A 27,551-nucleotide genomic window follows, 5' to 3' on the forward strand; every position below is an offset into this window, starting at 1 on the left:
GGAAGGAAGGGGGAGGGAGGAGGAATGGAAGGAGGAATGGAAGGAAGGAAGGAGCCAGGGAAGACTCAAAGGAAGAAAGGGGGAGGGGGGAGGGAGGGGGGAAGGAAGGAAGGAAAGATGGCTGGAAGAAGGAAGGAATGAAGGATGAATGGAAGGAAGGAGCCAGGGAAGACACAAAGGAAGGAAAGGGGCGGGAAGGAGGGTGGAAGGAAGGAAGGAAGGAAGGAAGGAAGGAAGGAAGGAAGGAAGGAAGGAAGGATCAGGGAAGCGAAAGGATCAGGGAACGTTGTAGGGAGATGGATTGGTTTATCTGCTCTGGAGCATCCTTCCTAATGTTCCTATTGAGGAATGACTGATGAATAATGCAGGGTTCATTCTTGATTTAGAATGTGGAAAAGCAGTCTGTAAGAACTTCAGCGACAGAGGGATCAATGCCTGGAATGCACTACCTGACTCTGCGGTTTCTTCCCCAAACCTCCAAAACCTTTAATCTTAGACTCTCCTTCCTATCTCTACAGTCCCAACTTCAGTCGCTGACTTCCCTTGGGGCACAGGACCTGACCCGGAATTCGTAAAGGGGTACCTAAGCTATGCCCGGGATTACATGCTTGAAACAAACTTCCAGCAGACGTGGTTGGTAAATCCACAGTAACTGAAACATAGAAACATAGAAGTCTGACAGCAGAAAAAGACCTCATGGTCCATCTAATCTGCCCTTATACTATTTTCTGTATTTTATCTTAGGATGGATATATGTTTATCCCAGGCATGTTTAAATTCAGTTACTGTGGATTTATCTACCACGTTTGCTGGAAGTTTGTTCCAAGGATCTACTACTCTTTCAGTAAAATAATATTTTCTCATGTTGCTTTTGATCTTTCCCCCAACTAACTTCAGATTGTGCCCCCTTGTTCTTGTGTTCACTTTCCTATTAAAAACACTTCCCTCCTGAACCTTATTTAACCCTTTGACATATTTAAATGTTTCGGTCATGTCCCCTTCTGTTCTCCAGACTATACAGATGGAGTTCATGAAGTCTTTCCTGATACGTTTTATGCTTAAGACCTTCCACCATTCTTGTAGCCCGTCTTTCGACCCGTTCAATTTTGTCAATATCTTTTTGTAGGTGAGGTCTCCAGAACTGAACACAGTATTCCAAATGTGGTCTCACCAGCACTCTATATAGCGGGATCATGATCTCCCTCTTCCTGCTTGTTATACCTCTAGCTATGCAGCCAAGCATCCTACTAATTTAAACATGCCTGGGATAAACGTATATCCATCCTAAGGTAAAATACAGGAAATAGTATAAGGGCAGACTAGATGGACCATGAGATCTTTTTCTGCCATCAATCAATCTTCTATGTTTTGATGCTGGAAATAAATAGCAAGGCATTGGCAGCCCTGCACGACCACTGAATGGCGTCCCTTATCCTGCTTGTTATTTAAGTTATTTAAGGCCACTGAGGATGAAACCTCTGTAAGTGGCCCTTCAATATCCTGAAGAAAAAATAGGAGGGGAGTGGGAAGAATCAGACATTTCTTTAGCTTTGGGACAACTACAACTCTAGAACAGCTGCTTCTTTGTTCATCTTTGTTAACGTTTTATTTGCTTCATTACGCACTTCTGTCAATCCAGAAAGAAACGGGAGATTTGTCTCCTTTATATTTCAGTCCGCAGTTCTGTTGGGAGATAATGCTGAGTAAGTTTAACTTTCAATTTGTATTGGACAAAATAGATAGATAGATAGATAGATAGATAGATAGATAGATAGATAGATAGATAGATAGATAGATAGATAGATAGATTAGATAGGTAGGTAGGTAGGTAGGTAGGTAGGTAGGTAGATAGATAGATAGATAGATAGATAGATAGATAGATAGATAGATAGATAGATAGATAGATAAGCAAATAAACAAACAAATAAATAAAGTTTAGACAATTTAGGGAGACGTTTGCATTAGTTCAACAACTACAAATCAATATATAATTATATATTATATAATAATATTATATAAATTATATAATATATAATTCAATAAATCCAATCAAAATAAAAATAATTCAATAAATATATACTATATATATATATATACTATATATATATAGTATATTTATACTATATATATATATATATATAGTATATTTATTGATAATAAATATATTCATAATTCAATAAATATACTATATATATATACTATATATATAATAAATATACTATATATATATATAGCCTAGAGGATAATTCTCTGCCTTACAAGGCAAAGGTTGCAGGTTCAAATCCCAGTGGGTATGGCTAGCTGATGAGGCCAAAATAAGGCCGAAATAGATCTATCCTAGTCTCCCTTAATTTTCAAATTCAGCTTAAACATGTGACACATACAGATAGAATTGTTGGCTATCAATAAAATTAACTGCCTTGGAAATGACCCTGGGTTGGGCCGAGAGGCAAAAAAGGAGCTGTGATGTTCCTTCAATATACCAGGGTGATTCGACACAAAATGTAACCCTTCCCTGGTACAGAGCTGAAGGGATTGGATACTGTAGCCTAGAGGATAATTCTCTGCCTTACAAGGCAAAGGTTGCAGGTTCAAATCCCAGTGGGTATGGCTAGCTGATGAGGCCAAAATAAGGCGAAGCTTGAAACTTCAGCCTGATGATGGTGAATGTGATTTCACCGAAACGTTGCATAGACATGCAAAATATTACACAGGGCAAAACCCGAACTCAGAACAATCTACATACATATACCCGTGAAAATTTACGAAAACACACATACATACATATACATATACATATACATATACATATATATATATATATATATATATATATATATATATATATATATACTGTATAGTATATTTATTGATTTTTTTCAGTTTTAAAAACAATACATAATCTTATCAGTCCGCAGTTCTGTTGAGAGATAATGTTGAGTAAGTTTAGACAATTTAGGGAGAAGTTTGCATTAGTTCAACAACTACAAATCATGGGCTTTTCCTTTTGCATTTAATGGCCCTCTTCCACAATTTGCTGTGTAACTTGGATGTCTGCCCTCAAGGTCCTCTCTGTCGGGATCCAATGAAGCAGACATACAATAATGAAGCAGTTGTTACAGAATCCAAGGGAAAGAATGAATGGCACACCATCTGTCGTCTTTTCTTACTGGCTTTGCTGAAAACTCCATCTAGGTTTCTGTTCCTTTTAGGGTATGACCCCTCTAGTCACATATGGCCATAAAACTCACTGAATTAGTGTGATTGGATGTTCAGTGTATATCCCACCTTTCTGTCTACATCACTTTCAAGGGCAGATATAAGAAAATGCAAATGTAAAAAAATATAAGAAGATTTCTTCATATTGGCTGAATTTATTTAGTGACTCTAAACAAGCTATTAAAGCAGCTGCATCTTTTCCTGGGCTCATGCAGTTGGAAAAAGAGGAGTCTGATTAAAAATATTCCCAACAGGTGCTAGGTGCAGATTTATTTAGAAACATAGAAACATAGAAGATTGACAGCAGAAAAAGACCCCATGGTCCATCTAGTCTGCCCTTACACTGTTTCCTGTATTTTATCTTAGAATGAACATATGTTCATTCCAGGCATGTTTAAATTCAGTTACTATAGATTTACCAACCATATCTGCTGGAAGTTTGTTCCAAGCATTTACTACTCTTTCAGTAAAATAATATTTTCTCAGATTGCTTCTGATCTTTCCCCCAATTAATTTCAGATTGTGCCCCCCCTGTCCTTGTGTTCACTTTCCTATTAAAAACACTTCCTTCCTGAATATTATTTAACCCTTTAACATATTTAAATGTTTCAATCATGTCCCCCCTTTCCCTTCTGTCCTCCAAACTATACAGATTGAGTTCACAAAGACTTTCCTGATAAGTTTTATGCTTAAGACCTTCCACCATTCTTGTAGCCCGTCTTTGGACCCGTTCAATTTTGTCAATATCTTTTTGTAGGCGAGGTCTCCAGAACTGAACATAGTATTCCAAAAGTGGTCTCACCAGCACTCTATACAGTGGGATCACAATCTCCTTCTTCCTGCTTGTTATACCTCTAGCTATGCAGCCAAGCATTCTACTTGCTTTCCCTACAGCCTGACTGCACTGTTCACCCATTTTGAGACTGTCAGAAATCACTACCCCTAAATCCTTCTCTTCTGAACTAGCACAGAACTGCCAATAAAATAATCAGATTGAGGATTCCTTTTGCCCAAGTGCATTATTTTACATTTGGAAACATTAAACTGCAGTTTCCATTGCTTTGACCACTTATCTAGTAAAGCTAAATCATTTGCCATGTTACAGATGCCTCCAGGAATATCAATCCTACTGCAATCATCGTGCAAGCATCCTCACACAAGACTTCTCGCATCAGCCTCAGAGGGCGCACCATTACCACCGAAGACGAACAGTCATTTGCTGTATACAGGGCCCACCAGAAGTCAGGAAACAGGGCTTTTCTGGCCTCCAGAGGGCGCCTGCAGAGATAGAGGAGGCCGTTCTCGCCCTTGCCAGGCATTGTATTATGGGTGTGGGCCCTCCCATGCTTTCAGCTCCCCAGGGAAAAAAGGTTTCCCCAGGGAAAAAAGGTTTCCCCGGGGGGAAAAAAGGTTTGCTTGGGGTAGAGTCTCCTGCTTGAGCGGAGAATGGAGGTTGGACTAGATGGCCTACAAGGACCCTTCCAACTCTGCTAATCTGCTACTCTGTTGGGAAACCAGCCCTTTGTGTTTGTAGACAAAAGTCTCTTAGGTGAATGATGGGTTCAAGCAAGCTTCAGTGTACGAAACTAGACTTACAATCCTGGGTCTAGAAAGCTTAGAACTACGACGCCATAAACATGATCTAAGTATTGCCCACAAGATCATACGCTGCAACGTCCTGACTACTTTAGCTTCAACCACAACAACACAAGAGCACGTAACAGATACAAACTTAATATTAACCGCTCCAAACTGGGCTGTAAAAAATATGACTTTAGCAATGAAGTTGTCAACATGTGAAACTCACTACCGGACTCCGTAGTAGCAACCCCTAACCCTCAACATTTTTCTCTTAGACTACCCACGATTGACCTCTCCAGATTTCTAAGAGGTCAGTAAGGGGCGTGCATAAGTGCACCAGGGTACCTTCCGTCCCCTGTCCAATTGTCTCTCCTATATCTCATATTTCTTTTCTTCCACTCATATATCTCTTCCTCTATTCTCCATTGATGTATTGCATTTTATTCTTTATTCTTATATCTTCACTCCTATCCTTTCTTTTTTCTTTCTTTCTTTCTTCCTTCCTCCCTTCCTTTCCTTTCTTTGATATATACAGTATTCTACATGGTTAATCTTATGTATTGGACAAAATAAATAAATAAAATTAAATAAAAAAGTCACCCCGTATCTGACAAGCTTGCTGAATCTCCCAAGAAATTGGACATATTTTCAAACTAGTTCAACATAATTGGGGGAAAGAGATCCATAGGCAACTTTTTAGGGATTAGGGAAATCCTGGAGTCTGCAGACAGCATATTATTAGGCGGCACATAATCCCACAAAACTGCTGCTGAAACATAATTATTCAGGTGACAAAAGGGGGGAAATACATCAGGATTGCGTTTCCCTGAAAAATACACTGAGATTGCATTTCCTATTTCTCTAAATTGTGAACTCCAATACTGTGGACATTTTAAAGAGGAAACTGGACTGCCATTTGGCTGGGATGCTATAGGGTTCCTGCTTAGGCAGGGGGTTGGGTGCGGGTGGTCCCTTCCAACTCTAACAATAGATAGATAGATAGATAGATAGATAGATAGATAGATAGATAGATAGATAGATAGATAGATAGATAAAATAAATAAAATAAATAAAATAAATAATAAAATAAATAAAATTAATAAAATTAATAAAATAAATAATAAAATAAATAAAATAAATAAAATAAATAAAATAAATAAAATAAATAAAATAAATAAAATAAATAAAATAAATAAAATAAATAAATAAATTCCATTCCAATTAATTTAAATTGGGTTTAGCTTTTGTGTGACCTTGTCTTATTTCTTTTGTCTCACTGCTACTGATTTTCAGAAGGCAACCCTTCCAAGATTTATTTATTTATTTATTTATTTGTTGGACTTGTATGCCGCCCCTCTCCGAAGACTCGGGGCGGCTCACAACATGTAAAAACAGTCACAACAATCCAATTAATTAAAATTTAACGATTTAAGAAAAGAAACCCCATATAATAACAGACACACACACAAGCATACCATGCATAAATTAACGTGCCCAGGGAGATGTTTAGTTTCCCCATGCCTGACGACAAAGATGCATTCAGTCAAGTAACTAACCCAACTTTCAAAATTCTGTTAGGAAATGCGTGTATGTTTTATTTATTAAATGACCACTGCTGGTCACCCTCATTTATAGTATCTAATCTGCCAGCTCTCTTGAAGTTCTGTTTTGACTGAAGCAGATTCATGCCTTGCAGACAAGAATAATATTTGAACAGCTGAAAGGAGTGACAGGCAACAAACTAGAACAAACAGAGTATTATCACATTTTTTTCTTATTTTATTTTATTAAAAAAACATGCACTTTAGCTAAAGCATTCTTTGGCACAGAATTGGAAAGTAATTAATTTCTTGAGTCTCTGCGAGGTCAATAGGAACTATATTGGCTGTAGTGATTTTTTTTTTAAAAGAATGAAGCCCATAGGAAAAAGATGTGTATAGTTGAGTACATTTACGCTAAAGATGTGTTACTTTTCCCCCTTTAAAGTCAGCTTTTAAAGTAAGTAAATCATCTTTACGTTTAAAAGGTCAAGTTTAGCAAAACATTTCTTCTAATGGTAGATGATCAGTCAAAAGTTAAATACAGTGATATTCGTCTTACGAGCTTAATTGGTTCCGGGATGAGGTTTGTAAGGTGAAAAGTTTGTAAGACGAAACAATGTTTCCCATAGGAATCAATGGAAAAGCGATTAATGCGTACAAGCCCAAAACTCACCCCTTTTGTCAGCCAAAGCGACTGTTTTTGCGCTGCTGGGATTCTCCTGAGGCTCCCCTCGTCATACAAACTTTTTGAGATACAAACCCAGGGTTTAAGATTTTTTTGCCTCTTCTTCCAAACTATTTTCACCTTACAAACCCCAGCCGCCCTCACTGGGATGCCCCGCCTCCGGACTTCTGTTGCCAGCCAAAGCGCCCGTTTTTGCACTGCTAGGATTACCCTGAGGCTCCCCTCCATGGGAAACCCCACCTCTGGACATCCGTGTTTTTGCGATGCTGCAAGGGAATCCCAGCAGCGCAAAAACGGGTGCTTCGCTGGCAACGGAAGTCCGGAGGTGGGGTTTCCCAACGAGGGGACCATCAGCGAAATTGCAGCATTGCAAAAATACGGAAGTCCTCAAAACCCCATCTCCGGACTTCCGTGTTTTTGTGATGCTGTGATTTCACTGAGGCTCCCCTCACTGGGAAACCCCACCTCCGGACTTCCGTTGCCAGCGAAGCACCCGCTTTTGCACTGCTGGGATTCCCTTGCAGCATCGCAAAAACACGGATGTCCAGAGGTGGGGTTTCCCATGGAGGGGAGCCTCAGGGGAATCCCAGCAGTGCAAAAATGGGTGCTTCACTGGCAACAGAAGTCCGGAGGTGGGGCATCCCAGTGGGGTTTGTAAGGTGCAAATAGTTTGGAAGAAGAGGCAAAAAAATCTTAAACCCCGGGTTTGTATCTCAAAAAGTTTGTATGACGAGGGGTTTGTAAGACGAGGTATCACTGTACTTCACTGTAAATGTTTGAAAAGCATTTTCCTATGCCTAGGGGGGGAAAGTAAAGGAGTCCCTGAGGTTTTTTACTACATTGGTCGTTGTGACAACAAGGGGGGGCAGTACTCATCTCCAGTGATGGGCTGCCAGCTGCCGGCGTTCACAGAGCGCTCCATGCATTTGCACGCTCGAATGAGATTCGGCTGCTGTGCATGATTCCAGTGCAACTGGTGAGATACCAGAGATTTTAGCCTTTATTTGCTGCTGTGCATGTATGAGTGTAATTGCATGAGCAAAAGGTTTTTGCTCATGCAGGAGGTTTTTGTCACTTTTTCAGCACATGCACGGAAGCAAAATATCACACGGGCATGCTCAAGTGCATGAGATTCGGGCAATTTTCACCTTTTTTTTTTCCTTCCGTGCATGAAATCTCTTGCAGTTAAGATTTCATACTTTAAGTAAGGCCATTATGTAGATGAAACTATACAATATGGCAAAAAAATGTCATAATTTCATCTTGGCATCTCTTGGCAATCCATTAATCTATTAGTCAGGTCATCTGGATTTCATAAATCATATGAAATCATGTTTCATTTGCTTCAACGTGGTAAAAAATAATTGGGAATAATTCTGTTCCTTAAATGAATTTAAATGTCCTGAAATGTAAGAGGTTCAGTGGTTTCATTCATGTTGCTATGGTAGGAGTACATACCCTGTTTTCCCCAAAATAAGACATCCCCAGATAATAAACCCAGTTGGGCTTTTGGGTGCATGGCAATAAGGCCAAGCACTTATTTCAGGGTTCAAAAAATATATAAGACAGGTTCTTATACATACAGTGGTACCTCTACCTAAGAACGCCTTTACTTATGAACTTTTCTAGATAAGAACTGGGTGTTCAAATTTTTTTTGCCTCTTCTCAAGAACCATTTTCCACTTGCAAACCCGAGCCTCTGAAACTGTAACCAGAAAAGGCAGGGAGAAGTCTCCGTTGGGCATCTAGGAATCTCCTGGGAGGAAACAGGACTGGAAAAGGTGGGGAGAAGCCTCCGTGGGGCCTCTCTAGGAATCTCATGGGAGGAAACGGCCAGAAAAGGCAGGGAGAAGCCTCCGAGGGGCCTCTCTAGGGATCTCCTGGGCGGAAACAGGGCCTCCACCCTCCCTGTGGTTTCCCCAATCACACGCATTATTTGCTTTTACATTGATTCCTGTGGGAAAAATTGCTTGTTCTTACAAACTTTTCTACTTAAGAATCTGGTCACGGAACGTATTAGGTTCATAAGTAGAGGTACCACTGTATATATATATATATATAACTGTATATAACTGTATACTTTCTTATAATAATAATAATTTAATATTTATTAGACTTGTATTGTGCCCCTCTCCGAAGACTTATTTTTGGGGAAACACGGGTAATACAAAGTTACACGTTTAAGCTATATTTTCTTATTCACAATTAAATAATTGATACAAGTAGGGAAGGCAAATCTATGAAAGACAATCCTCCCAGTTAATTCAGTTAATTCAGCAACGTGGTTGAAAGCCCTCCCCACTTTTTAATTCAGTTTTTTTATGTTCTATTTTTGTTTTTCAGATTTTTCTACTGCCTCCAGCAATAACTGCCAGAGAAATCCGAAGATCCAAGCAACTCAAGTCGGTTTAAAGATTTATTGCAAGCTTAAACTCTCCAGAAGAATCTGAACTACTACTGGCCAAAGCAAATTGGTGGTCGGTTAGAGTCAAAGGAATTCTTATATTTGGACTCTTTTTTCCCTGCTTACTCATCAGGAAGTCACCAACAATGGGCTTTCAGCGAAAAACAGATTTGCAGCAATAGCATAGAAACATAGAAGACTGACGGCAGAAAAAGACCTCATGGTCCATCTAGTCTGCCCTTATACTATTTTCTGTATTTTATCTTAGGATGGATATATGTTTATCCCAGGCATGTTTTAATTCAGTTACTGTGGATTTACCAACCACGTCTGCTGGAAGTTTGTTCCAAGCATCTACTACTCTTTCAGTAAAATAATATTTTCTCACGTTGCTTTTGATCTTTCCCCCAGCTAACTTCAGATTGTGTCCCCTTGTTCTTGTGTTCACTTTCCTATTAAAAACACTTCCCTCCTGGATCTTATTTAACCCTTTAACATATTTAAATGTTTCGATCATGTCCCCCCTTTCCCTTCTGTCCTCCAGACTATACAGATTGAGTTCATTCAGTCTTTCCTGATACGTTTTATGCTTAAGACCTTCCACCATTCTTGTAGCCCGTCTTTGGACCCGTTCAATTTTGTCAATATCTTTTTGTAGGTGAGGTCTCCAGAACTGAACACAGTATTCCAAATGTGGTCACACCAGCGTTCTATATAGCAGGATCATAATCTCCCTCTTCCTGCTTGTTGTTGCGATTGAGGGAAGGGTTTTTATTCCTTTCTGCTGGTCATTCGATCCGTCAAAGCATTCAGCAACTTTTTGCCACCCATTTCCTTCCACTGACAAACTCCTGTTAACTCATTACCGGACTCAATAGTGTCAACCCCCAATCCCCTACATTTCTCCCTTAGACTCTCCACGATTGACCTCTCCAGATTCCTAAGAGGCCAGTAAGGGGCGTACATAAGTGCACTGATGTTCCTATCGTCCCCTGTCCAATTGTCTTTCCTTATCCCTTTTATCTTATATATTCTCTCCTTCCCATCTCCTTCTCTTCTTTTTACTTCCTATCTTCATATATGTATTACTTAATGTCTGTTCTCTTTCATATGTATTGTATATTGGACAAAGAATAAATAAATAAATAAACTTTCTATATTGACTTTGTCAGTAAATCATGAGTTTTCTCTCCAGCAAGTATGTTTGAAATTATAATTGAAGTTGGAATTCATTTGGCAAATATCTGACGCAGCCTACATTCAATAGGATAAATTGTTTTTCAGTAGCAACTAGCTGAAACAAAATATATTAAGCAAATGAGGTTGTTAACACAGCTGGTGTGTGCCATTTTAGCATATAAAGCCATCTTAAATGAATACACTTATTAGCTGATTTATGGTCATTTCTCAAGTCTAAGTAAAGGTTGAATGCCAACAAAAACAATTGTTTCATTAGCAGTTTGATTGAAAGATAGTGGAGTGCTATATAAAGGTCCCTGTATCATTTCCGCTATTCTTTAGTTTTCATATGCACTGGAAGATTATTCATTCATTCATTCATTCATTCATTCATTCATTCATTCATTCATTCATTCATTCATTCGATTTTTATGCCGCCCTTCTCCTTAGACTCAGGGCGGTGTACAACATATTAGCAATAACACTTTTTTAAACAGAGCTGGGCTATTGCCCCCACAATCCGGGTCCTCATTTTACCCACCTCGGAAGGATGGAAGGCTGAGTCAACCTTGAGCCGGTGATGAGATTTGAACCGCTGACCTTCAGATCTACAAGTCAGCTTCAGTGGCCTGCAGTACAGCACTCTACCTGCTGCGCCACCCCGGCTCATGATGATGTTTTATATGAAAAATAACCACAAATAACAAATCAGAGGAGAGATCGGAATTATTTTCTTGCTATACTAAATTTACAGAAAGGATTTGCTGGACTTACTACATTAGAAGTATAAAGAGGACTTGATGAGGATAAAGAAAAGAACTTTGGGAAAAGAGAAGAGAGTATGAGAAGGCAGATCCTAGAACTTCCTTTGAGAATTTTCAAGACTGCAGAAAAAAGAATACAAAATTGATTTGTTGATCAAGGTCAAAATTGAATGGGTTACTTTGATTGATCTTTAATGTTTTTTTATTAGGACTGGATGCCAATTCATAGTTATTTCTGGTAATGTTTAATTGCTGCTTGAATGGGATTGAATTTTAATTATTTGAAGAGAGGAAATAGGGAGATTTGTTTAAAAGAAAAAAAGGATTCTGAGTGGATTTAATAAATAATTTGTAATATTTATATTGTTTCTAATAACTTCTACTGGACTTTGGTTGTTCAGGGAGAGATAGAGATGGGTTTATAAAAACTGGGGTTAGATATGGAATGAAGGTTGATTTTATTTTAAGAGCTGGCAAAACGTCTTAATTTTGATTATGTTTACTTGGGATAAAAAGGTTCTTTTTTCTTTTATTTAAATATACATATATTATTATTATTATTATTATTTCTATTATTATTATTATTATTATTATTTCTATTATTATTATTATTATTATTATTATTATTATTATTATTATTTATTGGATTTGTATGCCGCCCCTCTCCGTAGACTCGGGGCGGCTAACAACAGTAGTATAAAACAGCATGTAAATCCAATACTAAAACAGCTAAAAAACCCTTATTTGTAAAACCAAACATACATACAAACAAACATATCATGCATAAATTGTAAAGGCCTAGGGGGAAAGAATATCTCAGTATTATTTAGTTGTATAAGTTTTTTTGTATGATATAATATTTAATAAAATTGTTGCAAAAAATAAGATGTTGTTCTATCATCAGTATTGGGGAAAATATTACATTAAAATGGCAGGGACCTTTCTTGTTCTTTGGCTCAGACTAAGCTTGCCCTGAGCTCCACCTTATGAAAACCACACTATGTCCTAAGAAAAATTCACCTCTGACGAGACAAAAGGTGAAAGTCAATGAGACTGCTGTCACTTCTATTTGATAGACAGCCTCCGAAATATATTTTGTGGTAAGGCACAGCAGTTTTTCCTACCCTGCAGATGCTACAACCACCACTTGGTACAAGCCAAATGTAGATATTTTAGCAAGAAGCTAAAAAAGAATCTATTTATAAAGAAGGCATCGTGCCATAAATAGTAAAAGGACACATTAGCAATAATAAAGCAACTAATGGACAATTACCTTTTTTCAATAAAAGACTATTTGTAGCTCGAGGTTGAACTTTGAGTCTTTGGTACTTTATGGATGTTCGTATACAAACATTTCATTACCAAACTAGATAATATCATCAATGCTATGAGTGTGGAGTTTGCCTTCTATACAATATGCACAATACAATCACTCTGCTAAACAAATAATTCACTCAACACTGTCAAACTATTTACTACGTCTGCACTGCTATTAATCTTCTCATCGTTCCCATCACCTATCTCCTCCTGTTTCCGCCCAGGGGATTCCTAGAAAGGCCCCACGGAGGCTTCTCCCTGCCTTTTCTGGCCCTGTTTCCTCCCATGAGATTCCTAGAGAGGCCCCATGGAGGCTTCTCCATGCCTTTTCCAGCCCTGTTTCCTCCAAGGACTGTAGGACGTAACTTTGTTGCTTGTATTCTTACAATTTATAGCGATTGGTTCCTAATATGATTTGATTGCTTATTTGTACCTGGAATATCATTAAGTGTTGTACCTGATGTTTATGTGTTTATGTTTATTAGATTCGTATGCCGCCCCTCTCCGTAGACTCGGGGCGGCTCACAACACAATAAAAAACAATTTATAACAAATCTAATAAATTTACAGTTAAAATATTTTAAAACCCCATTGTTAAACAGACATACATACAAGCATACCATACATAAATTGTATAGGCCCAGGGGAGATATTTCAGTTCCCCCATGCCTGACGACAAAGGTGGGTTTTAAGGAGTTTACAAAAGGCAAGGAGGGTAGGGGCAGTTCTAATCTCCAGGGGGAGTTGGTTCCAGAAAGTCGGGGCCACCACAGAGAAGGCTCTTCCCCTGGGGCCCGCCAACCGACATTGTTTAGTTGACGGGACCCGGAGAAGGCCCACTCTGTGGGACCTAATGATTCTTGACGAACATATCTTTTCTTTTATGTACATCTGAGAGCATATGCATCTAAACAAATTCCTTGTGTGTCCAATCACACTTGGCCAATAAAATTCTATTCTATTCTATTCTACTCATTACTCTACTATACTCCACTCTACTTTATTCTGTTCTATTCTAAGAATTTATTAGACTATTCTAAGTTTAAGGAGAAGGGCAACATAAAAATAAAAAAAAAGTAAGTAAGTAAATAAATAATTTCAAGCTCTCAACATTACCCAATATATGATCTACGATACAGAAAAATGATATCCAGAGTTGCCCAATATCTTTGCATTGATGAATTTCTTTTGTATTAATCCAGTAGAAGAAGTAGAATATGTCATGGTAAATTCAGGGCTACCCAAAACCTAAACAATGTAAGGCTACAAGCTGAATAATGCCAAAATAAGATCATTTATCTGGATATGCAGATCTTTCCAAGTGATAATCTAGAAATCCTCTGTACTATTTAAGATGAGGCAATTTTCTTGGCTTGAAGCCAGGAATTGTTTTCAATGTCAAAGCTGAGATCATGAACATTAAAAAATATCTATACTTACTGCAAATAAACAAAGTACATTTTTTTTGTATTCATAAACAGCCTTCTAAAGTTTCAGATAAGTTTCACATGAAAGCTATATCTCAGCTATTTTCTCAAGAATTCTACAGCAAAGCCAAACAACCTATTAAATTTCACCTGAGACTTTTTCCTGAGCATCAAGGCAAGGCGTAAACTAGATAGAAATGAGGGAGTCTTTTCAAGTTTATTTCACACTTTTACTCAAGTGATAAAACAACCTGGAATTAACTGGAAATCATCTCAGCGTGTGAAAAAAATAGAAAATGCTTTCCCTCTCTCCCATAATAGTAAAATTTATGTTGTACTTAGAAAGAAATCATCTGTTTCTCTGCCCCACGAATCCCAGCGACCGGTTAGGTCCCACAGAGTTGGCCTTCTCCGGGTCCCGTCGACTAAGCAATGTCGTTTGGCGGGACCCAGGAGAAGAGCCTTCTCTGTGGCGGCCCCGACCCTCTGGAACCAGCTCCCCCCAGATATCAGAGTTGCCCCCACCCTCCTTGCCTTTCGCAAACTCCTTAAAACCCACCTCTGTCGTCAGGCATGGGGGAATTGAAATTTCCCTTCCCCCTGGGCTTATAGAATTTATACATGGTATGTTTGTATGTATGAATAGTTCTTTAAATTGGGGTTTTTTAGATTATTTTTAATATTAGATTTGTTTACATTGTCTTTTTATACTGTTGTTAGCTGTCCCGAGTCTTCGGAGAGGGGCGGCATACAAATCTAATAAATAAATAAATAAATCTCTGTTACCAAATATTTAAAAATCTACATATATATTGCAGGCCTGGAGACTGAAAAGACACCCCTACTTCATACCACCTCCCTGCTTTAAGGGGTCATCATAAATCAGGAAGTTGAATGGGCAAGAAGGAATGGGTGAGAGGGTTATTGGGCTGCTCTAGGAACATTCCATGCTTAGCATATAAGTTTACAGTACTTGGTAACTTACTGCCTCTCTACCCAACTAAACTGCTGATATAATTCTACAGAGGAATCACTGAGTCTGTCATCTGCACCTCTGTAACTGTCTGGTTTGGTTCTGCAGACACAGACTTCAGAGGATAATTGGAACTTCAGAAAAAAATAATTACTGCCAACCTGCCTTCCATTGAGGACCAGTATACTGCAAGAGTCAAAAAGAGGGTCGTGAAAATATTTATGAACCCCTCAAATCCTGGACATAAATTGTTTCAACTCTTACCCTCAAAACGTCACTATAGACCACTGCACACCAAGATAACTAGACACAAGAACAGTTTTTCCCCAAACGCCATCACTCTGCTAAACAAATAATTCCTTCACCACCGTCAAACTATTCACTACGGCTGTGATACTACTACTATTAATTTTTCTCATCGTTCCTATCACCTATCTCCTCCCACTTATGACTGTATGACTGTAACTTGTTGCTTGTAGCCTTACGATTTATATTAATATTGTTTCTTGATTGCTTATTTGACCCCTATGACAATCATTAAGAGTTGGACCACATGATTCTTGGCAAATGTATTTTTTTCTTTTATGTACACTGAAAGTATATGCACCAAAGACAAATTCCTTGTGTGTCCAATCACACTTGGCCAATAAAGTATTCTATTCTATTTCTGTTCTGTTCTGTTCTGTTCTAGTCTAGTCTAGTCTAAACCTATAGACGTCCTGGAGAAAAAGCAAAATAACAAAATAAACCTTTTTTCCCTTTCAGCACCAAAACTCCAGCTGATACACAACTATACATCACCTGTTACAGCAAACCACCTTCCCAAGCTGAAGGAGATCAGCAATTGGCAGATGACCTGAATGTGTTCTACTGCAGGTTTGAAAAGAAACCTCAACCACTTATGTGCACAACCTCCATCCCAGACACACCAACAACAGCTAAATCTTCTACAAGTGAACCCATCCCATTGTGTTTACAACCCCTAGTGATCACAGAAAAGGAAGCGAAAGATCTATTTCTCAGACAAAAGCCTGGAAAAGCACCAGGCCCAAACAAGATAACTCCTTCTTGCTTAAAAGTCTGTGCTGACCAATTGGCCCCCATCTTCACCCAAATCTTCAACAAATCACTAGAGTTGTGCTATGTTCCTTCCTGCTTCAAACGCTCGACTATCATCCCAGTGCCAAAGAAGTCCTCCATCAAGGAACTGAATGACTACAGACCAGTTGCTCTAACATCTGTAGTTATGAAAACCTTTGAAAGGCTAGTGATGTTCCATTTGAAAGCCATCACGGATCCACTGTTAGACTCCCTGCAATTTGCATACCGAGCAAATAGATCAACAGATGATGCTGTTAATATGGCTCTACACTACATCCTTCAACATCTTGAATCTCCAATGACCTACGCCAGGGTCCTCTTTGTGGACTTCAGTTCAGCATTCAATACCATCGTACCAGACATTCTCTTAACCAAACTAAATCAGCTAGCGGTACCTGAACACACTTGTAAGTGGATCACAAGCTTCCTAACAGACAGGAAGCAGCAGGTGAAGCTAGGAAAAATCACATCAGATATATGTACAATTAGCACAGGTGCCCACAAGGCTGTGTACTCTCACCACTTCTCTTCTCTCTATACACTAATGACTGCATCTCATACGATCCATCTGTTAAACTACTGAAGTTTACAGATGATACAACAGTGATTGGACTCATTCGAGACAATGATGAATCCGCATACAGACGGGAAGTTGAACAACTATCCTTGTGGTGTGACCAGAACAATCTAGAACTGAACACACTCAAAACCGTAGAAATGGTGGTAGACTTTAAGAGAAACCCTTCCACCCTTCCACCTCTCACAATACTAGACAACACAGTATCAACAGTAGAGACCTTCAAATTTCTAGGTTCTATCATATCTCAAGACCTAAAATGGTCACCTAACATCAAAAACATCATCAAAAAAGCACAACAAAGAATGTTCTTTCTGCGCCAGCTCAGGAAGCTCAAACTGCCCAAGGAGCTGCTGATACAGTTCTACAGAGGAATCATTGAGTCTGTCATCTGCACCTCTATAACTGTCTGGTTTGGTGCTGCAACCCAACAGGACCGACACAGACTTCAGAGGATAATCAGAATTGCAGAAAAAACAATTGCTGCCAATCTGCCTTCCATTGAGGACCTGTATACTGCACGAGTCAAAAAGAGGGCGGGGAAAATATTTACTGACCCCTCACATCCTGGACACAAATTGTTTTCTTTTATGTACGTTGAGAGCATATGCACCAAGACAAATTCCTTGTGTGTCCAATCACACTTGGCCAATAAAAATTCTATTCTATTCTTTTCTTTTCTATACAAACTTTCTGACATAGAAGACTTGAAGTTTAATAGATATACACAATCTGCCTGGTTTCTCTGCCTAATGCTGGTGTTGAAACCATGATACTTATCCAGAAATTATAAAGAAAAAAAGATCGAAGTAGCATTCTGCATACTGGAGAGGGTAGCATGCATTCTCCATGAATGGTTATGTTGTTGCAGCAGCCTGAGACACATTCCCCAAATTCAAAATGTCCTTAGCAGTTTAAATGAGCTGAAAAACTCTGCTCTAAGCAGAGATCTCTATCTCAGACCTGATGGTCTTGCTTCAATTACAAAGCATTCTATTTAAACCAAGTCAACCCTTTGTTTGCACACAGTAATATATTTTTAAAGAAAAAAAAATATGTAGTGGTATCTCAGTACTCATCGTTAATTGGTTTTGGTAGGCGCAGTGAGTACCCAAAACAACAGATGCCAAACAAATTTGCCTACAAGGGACAAGTTGGTAGGTCACAAAGGAGCCGACAGCGACAAGTTCTAGCTTATGTGTTGAGTACTAAACAAACAATGAGCACCGGGACAAAACTTTTGCATCAAAATGCATGGGGTACCAAATTTGATGAGTTACAAAGCAGTTGAGTACCAAGGTGCCACTGTATATTAAGCACATGAAATTGAGGCTAGATTATAAATGGAAATTAACTTAGGTAGTGAAAGCAGGTGTGCTTGTACCTTATTTTCATCACCTCCTGCATCTGGTCAGAGAGCTAGTTGCAGTTAAGACATCAAGATAGAAATCTAGAGATAGTAGTAGTAGTAGTAGTAGTAGTAGTAGTAGTAGTAGTAATAGTAATAGTAGTAGTAGTAACAACAACAACAGAGTTGGAAGGGACCTTAGAGGTCTTCTAGTCCAACCCCCTGCTTAGACAGGAAACCCTAAACTTCAGACAGATGGTTGTCCAACATCTTCTTTAAAACTTCCAGTGTTGGAGCATTCGCAACTTCTGTAGGCAAGCTGTTTCGCTGGTTAACTGTTCTAACTGTCAGGAAATTTCTCCTTAATTCTAAGTTACAGTACTTCTCTCCTTGTTTAGTTTCCACCCATTGCTTCTTGATCTACCCTCAGGTGCTTTGGTGAATAGGTTGACTCCTTCTTCTTTGTGGCAACCCCTGAGATATTGGCACACTACTATAGTGTCTCCCTTGGTCCTTCTTCTCATTAAACTAGCCATGCCCAGTTCCTGCAACCGTTCTTCATATGTTTAAGCCTCCAGTCCCCTAATCATATTTGTTGCTCTTCTCTGCACTTTTTCTAGAGTCTCAACATCCTTTTTGCATCGTGGCGATCAAAACTGAATGCAGTATTCCAAGTGTGGCCTTAACAAGGCCTTATAAGGTGGTGATCTTGATTCTAGCGCTCTGTTATTGCAGCCTAGAACTATGTTGGCTTTTCTGGCAGCTGCTGCACACTGCTGGCTCATATTTAAATGGTTGTCCTCTAGGACTCCAAGATCCCTCTCACAGTTACTAATGTTGCACCACAAGCTGGTTCTTCACTGTTTCCAGAGCTAAGCACCCCGTGGACTGAATCCAGCCCGCGGGCCTTAAGTTTTACACCCCTGCTCTAGACTGTCAGCACAAACGCCATCAAAAACCTATCAGCTCACTTGTCAGTTTTGCTATATTTCTAAATGGCCTTAACTTTATTTGTTTTTAATGTGCTTCAAATCCATCCAATCCCAGGGCACAATAGAAAGTAAAATAACAAAAGGGATTAATGTAATCCAAATGAGTGTCAGAATTAGAAGATGACTACAAGGGAAAGCAAGGATAAAATCTCAATTAGACACCCACAATCAGACAGCTGGAAGCAAAAGTATGTTGAGATAAAACAGCTCCTTTATTGAGCTGCTCATTATGCTTCTGGGTGATGGGTATAAGGCGGAAGCTATTATACAGAAAGTCTGTTATCTCAGCCAAGTACAGTGGTATCTCTACTTAAGAACTTAATTTGTTCCATGACCAGGTTCTTAAGTAGGAACATTCTTAAGTAGAAGCAGTTTTTCCCATAGGTATCAATGTAAAAGCAAATAATGCGTGCAAACCCATTAGGAAAGAAATAAAATCTCAGAATTTGGGTGGGAGGAGAAGGAGGAGGAAGAAGAGGAGGAGGAAAGTTGCTGCTGAAGGAAGAAGGTGAAGGGAATAAAAAAAAATCCAAAACTTTAAGGCTTAAAAAAAGGGGGGGGAGACTCTGAGGCGGCGCCCAGAAAAGGAAAACGCTCCGTTCGCTCAGGGCTACCCAGAGCGAAGGGAGCGTTTCTTTTCTCTGGGCGCTGGCAGAGGTTTATTCCCTCTCCAAGCACCCAGAGAAAGGAAAATGCTTCGTTCGCTCTGGACTGCCAAAGCCTCCTTAAGTGCCACCAATAGGCTCCTCTGGCAGCCCAGATGGCCGGGATTAAAGGGGAAATCGCAGGAAACTGGCCGGACTTTCGTACTGCTCTCAAATTTCCTGGGAAATTTTTCTGGGCTCGGGTTCTTAAGTAGAAAATGGTTCTTAAGTAGAGGCAAAAACATCTTGAACACCCGGTTCTTATCTAGAAAAGTTCTTAAGCAGAGGCGTTCTTAAATAGAGGTACAGTGTTCCCTCGATTTTCGCAGGGGATGCGTTCCGAGACTGCCCGCGAAAGTCGAATTTCCGTGAAGTAGAGATGCGGAAGTAAATACACTATTTTTGGCTATGAACAGTATCACAAGCCTTCCCAACCCCTAAATTACAATTTCCCATTCCCTTAGCAACCATTTAGATTATTACTCACCATGTTTATTTATTAAAGTTTAATAAAAAAAATATTTATTAAAGGCAGACGAAAGTTTGGCGATGACATATGACGTCATCGGGTGGGAAAAACCGTGGTATAGGGAAAAAACCCGCAAAGTATTTTTTAATTAATATTTTTGAAAAAACGTGGTACAGTATAGACTTTTCGCCAAGTTTGAACCCGCGAAAATCGAGGGAACACCGTACTACTGTACTACAAACCTCACAAGAGGAATTGATTCTTTGCTTTGCGAAATTTCGTAGTGTTTTCTACTTGGGCATCCCAGTAATATAAGACAGCTCTAATTTATTTTTAATGAGCTTGAACTGCCTACCAAGGTGATACGTTAGGATTCCGAGATCAGAGCCAAAACAATCTAATTGCTTTTTGGCGTTTAGTAATTACCCAGATTTTTATTACCTACCCCTCTGAGACCAGTAACCAAAACGTTTTATGATAGAAGTGATACTATTCAGCAAGTGATACTGATAACACCTGTTTTGTTTTTCTATTCCATTCTTTTAATTTAAAGCTTTACAGGGAGATCAAAGCAGGAAAGCCTACTAAGCTGTAAGTCAGTCAGGAGACACACCACGAGTCCAAATCCAAGGAGCCAAAGGCAGGTCCAGTCTACGAATGCAAGTCAAGGTCCCAGGTAAATTGCAGAGACAAAATCAAACAGCAATCAAAAGCAAGCACTAAAGCAGCCGGAGAGGAACACAAGTCCAATAGCCAGTGCCAGAAATCGAAGGGTTTAAAGCCAAATTGCCTGGAGCCATGCCCAGGCCCAACTAGAGACAATCCAGGCCATTTGGGAAACAATTCTTCTCGGAGAAGGCCACTCTTTTTCAGTAATCATTCACTTCTGAAGGAGATTTTTCTTCCCAGCAACCACATTGAAACAATCTGAATGCCTCAACTGCCTTGTCTTCCCTTGTCTTCATCATCTTTCGGCTGTGGCGAGGAGGACGTTTGCCCAGGTTCGCCTGGTGTACCAGTTATATTATATATTTATATATATATTTTATATTTACAGTATTGGATTTGTATGCCGCCCCTCTCCGTAGACTCGGGGCGGCTAACAACAGTAATAAAAAACATCATATAAATCCAATACTAAAACAACTAAAAAACCCTTATTGTAAAACCAAACTTCCCTACAAACAAACATAGCATGATTAATTGTAAAGGCCTAGGGGGAAAGAATATCTCAGTTCCCCCATGCCTAATGGCAGAGGTGGGTTTTAAAGAGCTTACAAAAGGCAAGGAGGGTGGGGGCAACTCTAATCTCTGGGGGGAGTTGGTTCCAGAGTGCCGGGGCCGCCACAGAGAAGGCTTTTCCCCTGGGCCCCGCCAAGCGACATTGTTTAGTTGACGGGACCCGGAGAAGGCCAACTCTGTGGGACCTAACCGGTCGCTGGGATTCATGCGGCAGAAGGCAGAAGGCGGTCTCGTATTTGGACAGGCAGTCATTGCTCACAGTCGCTCATGCCCTCATCACCTCGAGGTTCGACTACTGCAACGCTCTCTACATGGGGCTACCTTTGAAAAGTGTTCAGAAACTTCAGATCGTGCAAAATGCGGCCGCGAGAGCTATTGTGGGGCTTCCCAGATTCGCCCACGTATCTTCAACACTCCGTGGCCTGCATTGGCTGCCGATCAGTTCCTGGTCACAATTCAAAGTGTTGGTAATGACCTTTAAAGCCCTACATGGCATCGGACCAGAATACCTCCGGAACCGCCTTCTACCACACGAATCCCAGCGGCCGATAAGGTCCTACAGAGTTGGCCTTCTCCGGGTCCCGTCGACTAAAAAATATCTTCTTTCTTTTCTCATTTTTTCTTTTTCCTACTTAATTTGCTGCTCTAATTCTGTTTGAATCGCTGCAATGTACTCTACATGGGTCTGCCCTTGGAGACTACTAAGAAGCTACAACTTCTCAGTTGTAGAAGAATGGACGAAGTTTTCAGTAAGGTCCTGAATGCCTGGTAGTTATTCCTGTTACTGTTGTATTCCCCCCAGATTGGTGAAGGGTTCTGCTGCGCATGCGCAGAAGCAAAAAAAAAACCCTGCCAAAAATTGAAAAAATCATGCGCATCCTCGCACAAGATTTCACATCCTGCACATGCGCAGAAACCAAATCTTGTGCAGCTGTGTGTGTGCATGTATTGGGGATGTGGAGATGGGTGCGCATCTCCATTTCCGCTATCATACTATAAGTGTGGCCCGTACTTGGTACAACCCACTACTGCCCCATATGCTCTATACATGGGGCTACCTTTGAAGAGTGTTCGGAAACTTCAGATTGTGAAAAATGCAGCCGCGCGAGCAGTTTGGGGCCTTCCAAGACATGCCCATATCTTGTCATCAATCCGCGGACTGCATTGGCTGCCAATCTGTTTCCGGACACAATTCAAAGTGTTTGTTATGACCTATAAAGCCCTACATGGCATAGAACCAGACTATCTCCGAGACCGCCTTCTGACAAATGAATCCCAGCGACCAGTGAGGTCCCACAGAGTTGGTCTCTTTAGGGTCCCGTCGACCAAACAATGTTGTTTGGTGGGTCCTAGGGGAAGAGCCTTCTCTGTGGGGGCCCCGGCCCTCTGGAATCAGCTCCCCCCGGAGATTCGCACTGCCCCCACCCTCCTTGCCTTCCAAAAGAACTTAAAAACTCATCTTTGCCACCAGGCCTGGGGTTACTAGATCTTCCCCTGACCAATGAATGTTTAGTACAATTTGTTCAATGAATGCTAACAGGAAGGTTTTTAAAGTTAGATTTTTAGGGATTGTTTTATGTATATTAATTGGATTGATTTTACTATTGTCTTTTTGTATATGTCGTGAGCCGCCCCGAGTCCTTCGAGAGGGGCGGCATACAAATCCAATTAAATAAATTAAATAAATAAATAAATAAATAAATATCATTGTTATTGGTTACAATTATGTTTTCCCATGTGACTCCCTATGCCACCCCTCAAACTGACTACTACCATAAATATGACAACTCTCTTAAAAGGGCAGGTGCAAAGAACCAAAAAGACTTACAAACCTGGGTCAAGAAAGCTTAGAACTAAGACGCCTCAAACATGATCTAAGTATTGCCCACAAAATCCTATGCTGCAACATCCTGCCTGTCAAAGACTACTTCAGCTTCAACCACAACAACACAAGAGCCCACAACAGATTCAAGCTTAATATTAACCGCTCCAAACTTGACTGTAAAAAAATAGGACTTTAGTATTCGGGTTGTCGAAGCGTGGAACTCATTACTGGACTCCATATGTCATCTCCAAATCTCAAACATTTTACCTTTAGACTATCCACGATTGATCTCTCCAGATTCCTAAGAGGTCAGTAAGGGGCATACATAAGTGCACCAGAGTGCCTTCCATCCCCTGCCCTATTGTCTATATCTCATATTTATTTTATTTATTTATTTATTTATTAGATTTGTATGCCACCCCTCTCCGTAGACTCTGGGCAGCTAACAACAATAATAAAACAATATGAACAAATCTAATATTTAAGTTAATTTTAAAAAAACTTATTTAAGAAACCAATCATACACACAGACATACCATGCATAAATTTTATAAGCCTAGGGGGAGGGAATATCTCAATTTCCCCATGCCTGACGGCAGAGGTGGATTTTAAAGAGCTTACGAAAGGCAAGGAGGGTGGGGACAACTCTGATCTCTGGGGGGGGAGTTGGTTCCAGAGGGTCGGGTCCGCCACAGAGAAGGCTCTTACCCTGGGTCCCGCCAAACGGCATTGTTTAGTCGACGGGACCCGGAGAAGGCCAACTCTGTGGGATATATTTATCTTCTCTTCTATCCCTATATCTTTTTCTGCTATTCTTCATAGTTATATTTCACTCCTTTATTTTCTCCTCTATTCTCCCTTTAATACATTCTACCTGATTATGTCCTCTATAACCCCCATTGAGTATTGTTGTGTATTGGACAAAACAAATAAAATAAAATAACTAAATAAAATAAAAAGGGATCGGTGGAATTCATAAAGCAAACATCTCCCTTTCACTTAAGTAAATTAAATAGCAACGTTACAAAAGCCTGCATCTCTCAAACACTTGGTAACCCGGCCCTGCGTTGTGTCCCAAATCACTGCAGTTTTTAAATCTTTCCTCTGTGACTGAGAATATGCTTAGAAGATGTTAACCATAACGCAGGGCATTTGTTCTGTTACAGTTACTATTGCATAATATATGAGAAATCCCAGCAGAAATAAATGCATCCTCAAAGAACATTGCTTTACTTTTTTTGTTTTGAGGTGGGTGTTGCCATACAAAATCAATCAGATGATTTCCATAATGCTGCTATTAGGGCATTTTTATTTTTATTTTTGTCATTAGAACTAAGTTGTGGCAGAATATTTTGGCACGAGTCTAATGCCTAATCCTAAATAGAAGTTTATTAGAAAAGAATAACGGAATTGTAAGAGACCTTGGAGGTCTTTTAGTCCAACCCTCTGCTTAGGTAGGATGCCCTACACCACTTTAGACAAATGGTTATCCAATGTTCTGCCGGGCTCTCTGATAGGAGCCTCCCGAAAATTCAAGGATACAAATTTCAGACACACACACACACGTTTGAAAATGCAAAACAATGTTCTTTATCACAAAAGTCAAAATAAACAAAGCACTCTTTTTGTATTGCAAAGAGCACTCTTCCCAAAACAACCCGGTAGTCTGTACAATTTCCCTTAAGCAGTCATTAAGTACTTAGCTAGCAGCTGTGAAGAAACTTCACACCCCTTCTTCTTCCAACGAAGTGAGACACACACACACACAAGCTGCTCTGCTTTGGTTTCAAAGGCCTGAAAAAGCAACAAAGTCCAGCACCCAAAATTCCTGACGAAACTGCAACAGATATTCTTCCACAATGGCCAAACCCACATGCTGCTATTTATAGCAGCAGCCCTAATTACTGGAGCCCCACCCAAACACAGGTGGCCTCCCTTATTTCCTGTAATACGTTCTTACTTGGTCTCTTCTACGCATAATTCTGCGCTTGCGTGGGTCCAAAATGTCATCATCTGAAGCTATAGAAGATAAGGAAGATTGACTGCCTTGGCTGTGTGCCAAGCCCTCCTCTGCCGAGTCACTCCCACCTTCTTCTTCGTCCGAGGAAACTAAACTCCGATCTGATTCTGTCAGCAATAACACAGGCCTGTGACATGTTCAATTTTCCCCTGCATCCACCTCCCCATTCCATGGGGCAGGAGCTGGGCCAGAGCCAACCACAACATCCAATCTCTTCTTTAAAACTTCCAGTATTGGAGCATTGACAACTTCTGGAAGCAAGTTGCTCCATGGATTAATTATTCTAACTTTCAGGAAATTTTTCCTTAGTTCTAAGTTGTTTGATTAGTTTCCACCCATTGCTTCTTGTTCTGCCCTCAGGTGCTTTGGAGAATAGCTTGACTCCCTCTTCTTTGAGATATTGGAACACTGCTGTCATGTCACCCCTAGTTCTTCTTTTCATCAAACTTGACATACCCACTTTCACCAACCACTCTTTATATGTTTTAGCCTCCAGTTTCCTAATCAACTTTCTTGCTCTTCTCTGCACTCTTTCTAGAGTCTCAACATCCTTTTTGCATCCTAGCGACCAAGTGTAGCCTTACCAAGGCCTTATAAATTGGTATTATACGGAGAGGGGCAGTATACAAATCTAATAAATAATAATAATAATAATAATAATAATAATAATAATAATAATAATAATAATAATAATAAACACTTCATGTGCTTTTGATTCTATCCCTCTGTTTATGCAGCCTAGAACTGTGTTGGCTTTTGGGGGCAGCTGCAGCACACTGCTGGTTCATATTTAAGTGATTATCCACTAGGACTCCAAGATCCCTGTAACAGTCACCATTATTGAGTACATACACAACTATCCTTGTGGTGTGACCAGAACAATCTAGAACTGAACACACTCAAAACCGTAGCAATGGTGGTAGAGTTTAAGAGAAACCCTTCCACCCTTCCACCTCTCACAATACTAGAACAACACAGTATCAACAGTACAGACCTTCAAATTTCTATGTTCTATCATATCTCAAGACCTAAAATGGTCACCTAACATCAAAAACATCATCAAAAAAGCACAACAAAGAATGTTCTTTCTGCGCCAGCTCAGGAAGCTCAAACTGCCCAAGGAGCTGCTGATACAGTTCTACAGAGGAATCAATGAGTCTGTCATCTGCACCTCTATAACTGTCTGGTTTGGTGCTGCAACCCAACAGGACCGACACAGACTTCAGAGGATAATCAGAACTGCAGAAAAAACAATTGCTGCCAACCTGCCTTCCATTGAGGACCTGTATACTGCACGAGTCAAAAAGAGGGCGGGGAAAATATTTACTGACCCCTCACATCCTGGACACAAATTGTTTCAACTGCTACCCTCAAAACGTCGCTACAGAGCACTGCACACTAAGACAACTAGACACAAGAACAGTTTTTTTCCGAACGCCATCACTCTACTAAACAAATAATTCCCTCAACACTGTCAGACTTTCTACTAAATCTGCACTTCTATTCTACTAGTTTTTCTCATCATTTCTTTCAGCCATTTCCTCCCATGTTGACTGTATGACTGTAACTTGTTGCTTATATCCTAAGATTTTTATTAATATTGCTTCTTCATTGCTTATTTGACCCCTATGACAATCATTAAGTGTTGTACCACATGATTCTTGACAAATGTATATTTTCTTTTATGTACGCTGAGAGCATATGCACCAAGACAAATTCCTTGTGTGTCCAATCACACTTGGCCAATAAAAATTATATTCTATTCTATTCTATACTGTACCTGTGCCTTTTGTTTTTCTTGCCTAAATGAAGAACCTTATTTTTTTCACCACTGAATTTCATTTTGTTAGATGGTGCACAATGTTAAAGTCTGACTGGGATGAAAAAGGTGAATAGAGGAAAAATTCTTTTCTCTATCACGCAATACTAGGATGGAGGGGCACTTCCTAAAGCTCATAGATAAGAAAGTGAGGACAAATAAAGGGAAATATCTCTTCACCCAGAGGGTCGTTGGTTTATGGAATTCACTTCCAGAACAGATCGGGACAGCTGTCAGCCTGGACAGCTTCAAGGCAGGATTAGACAGATTCATGGATGCCAAGTGTATCAGTGGTTATTGAAACGGATGTCCATGTGCCACCTCTATGTTGGTTGAGGCAGGCGGGATTCCCTTGAGTACCATTTGTTGGGGGTCAAGGGAAAGGGAGGGTTTTGCCTTCTCTTTCTAAAGATCCCCATGTACA

General features: G+C 39.9%; 1 protein-coding gene across 3 annotated transcripts in view; it reads right to left on the reverse strand.

Annotated features, from left to right (window-relative positions):
* The window catches only part of ATP8A2 (ATPase phospholipid transporting 8A2), a 460,631-nt gene that overhangs the window by 415,824 nt on the left and 17,256 nt on the right, over positions 1–27,551 (reverse strand). The window lies entirely within an intron of this gene.

The sequence above is a fragment of the Erythrolamprus reginae genome, chromosome 4 (genome assembly GCF_031021105.1).
Source record: "Erythrolamprus reginae isolate rEryReg1 chromosome 4, rEryReg1.hap1, whole genome shotgun sequence".
NCBI classification, from domain to species: Eukaryota; Metazoa; Chordata; class Lepidosauria; order Squamata; family Dipsadidae; genus Erythrolamprus; species Erythrolamprus reginae.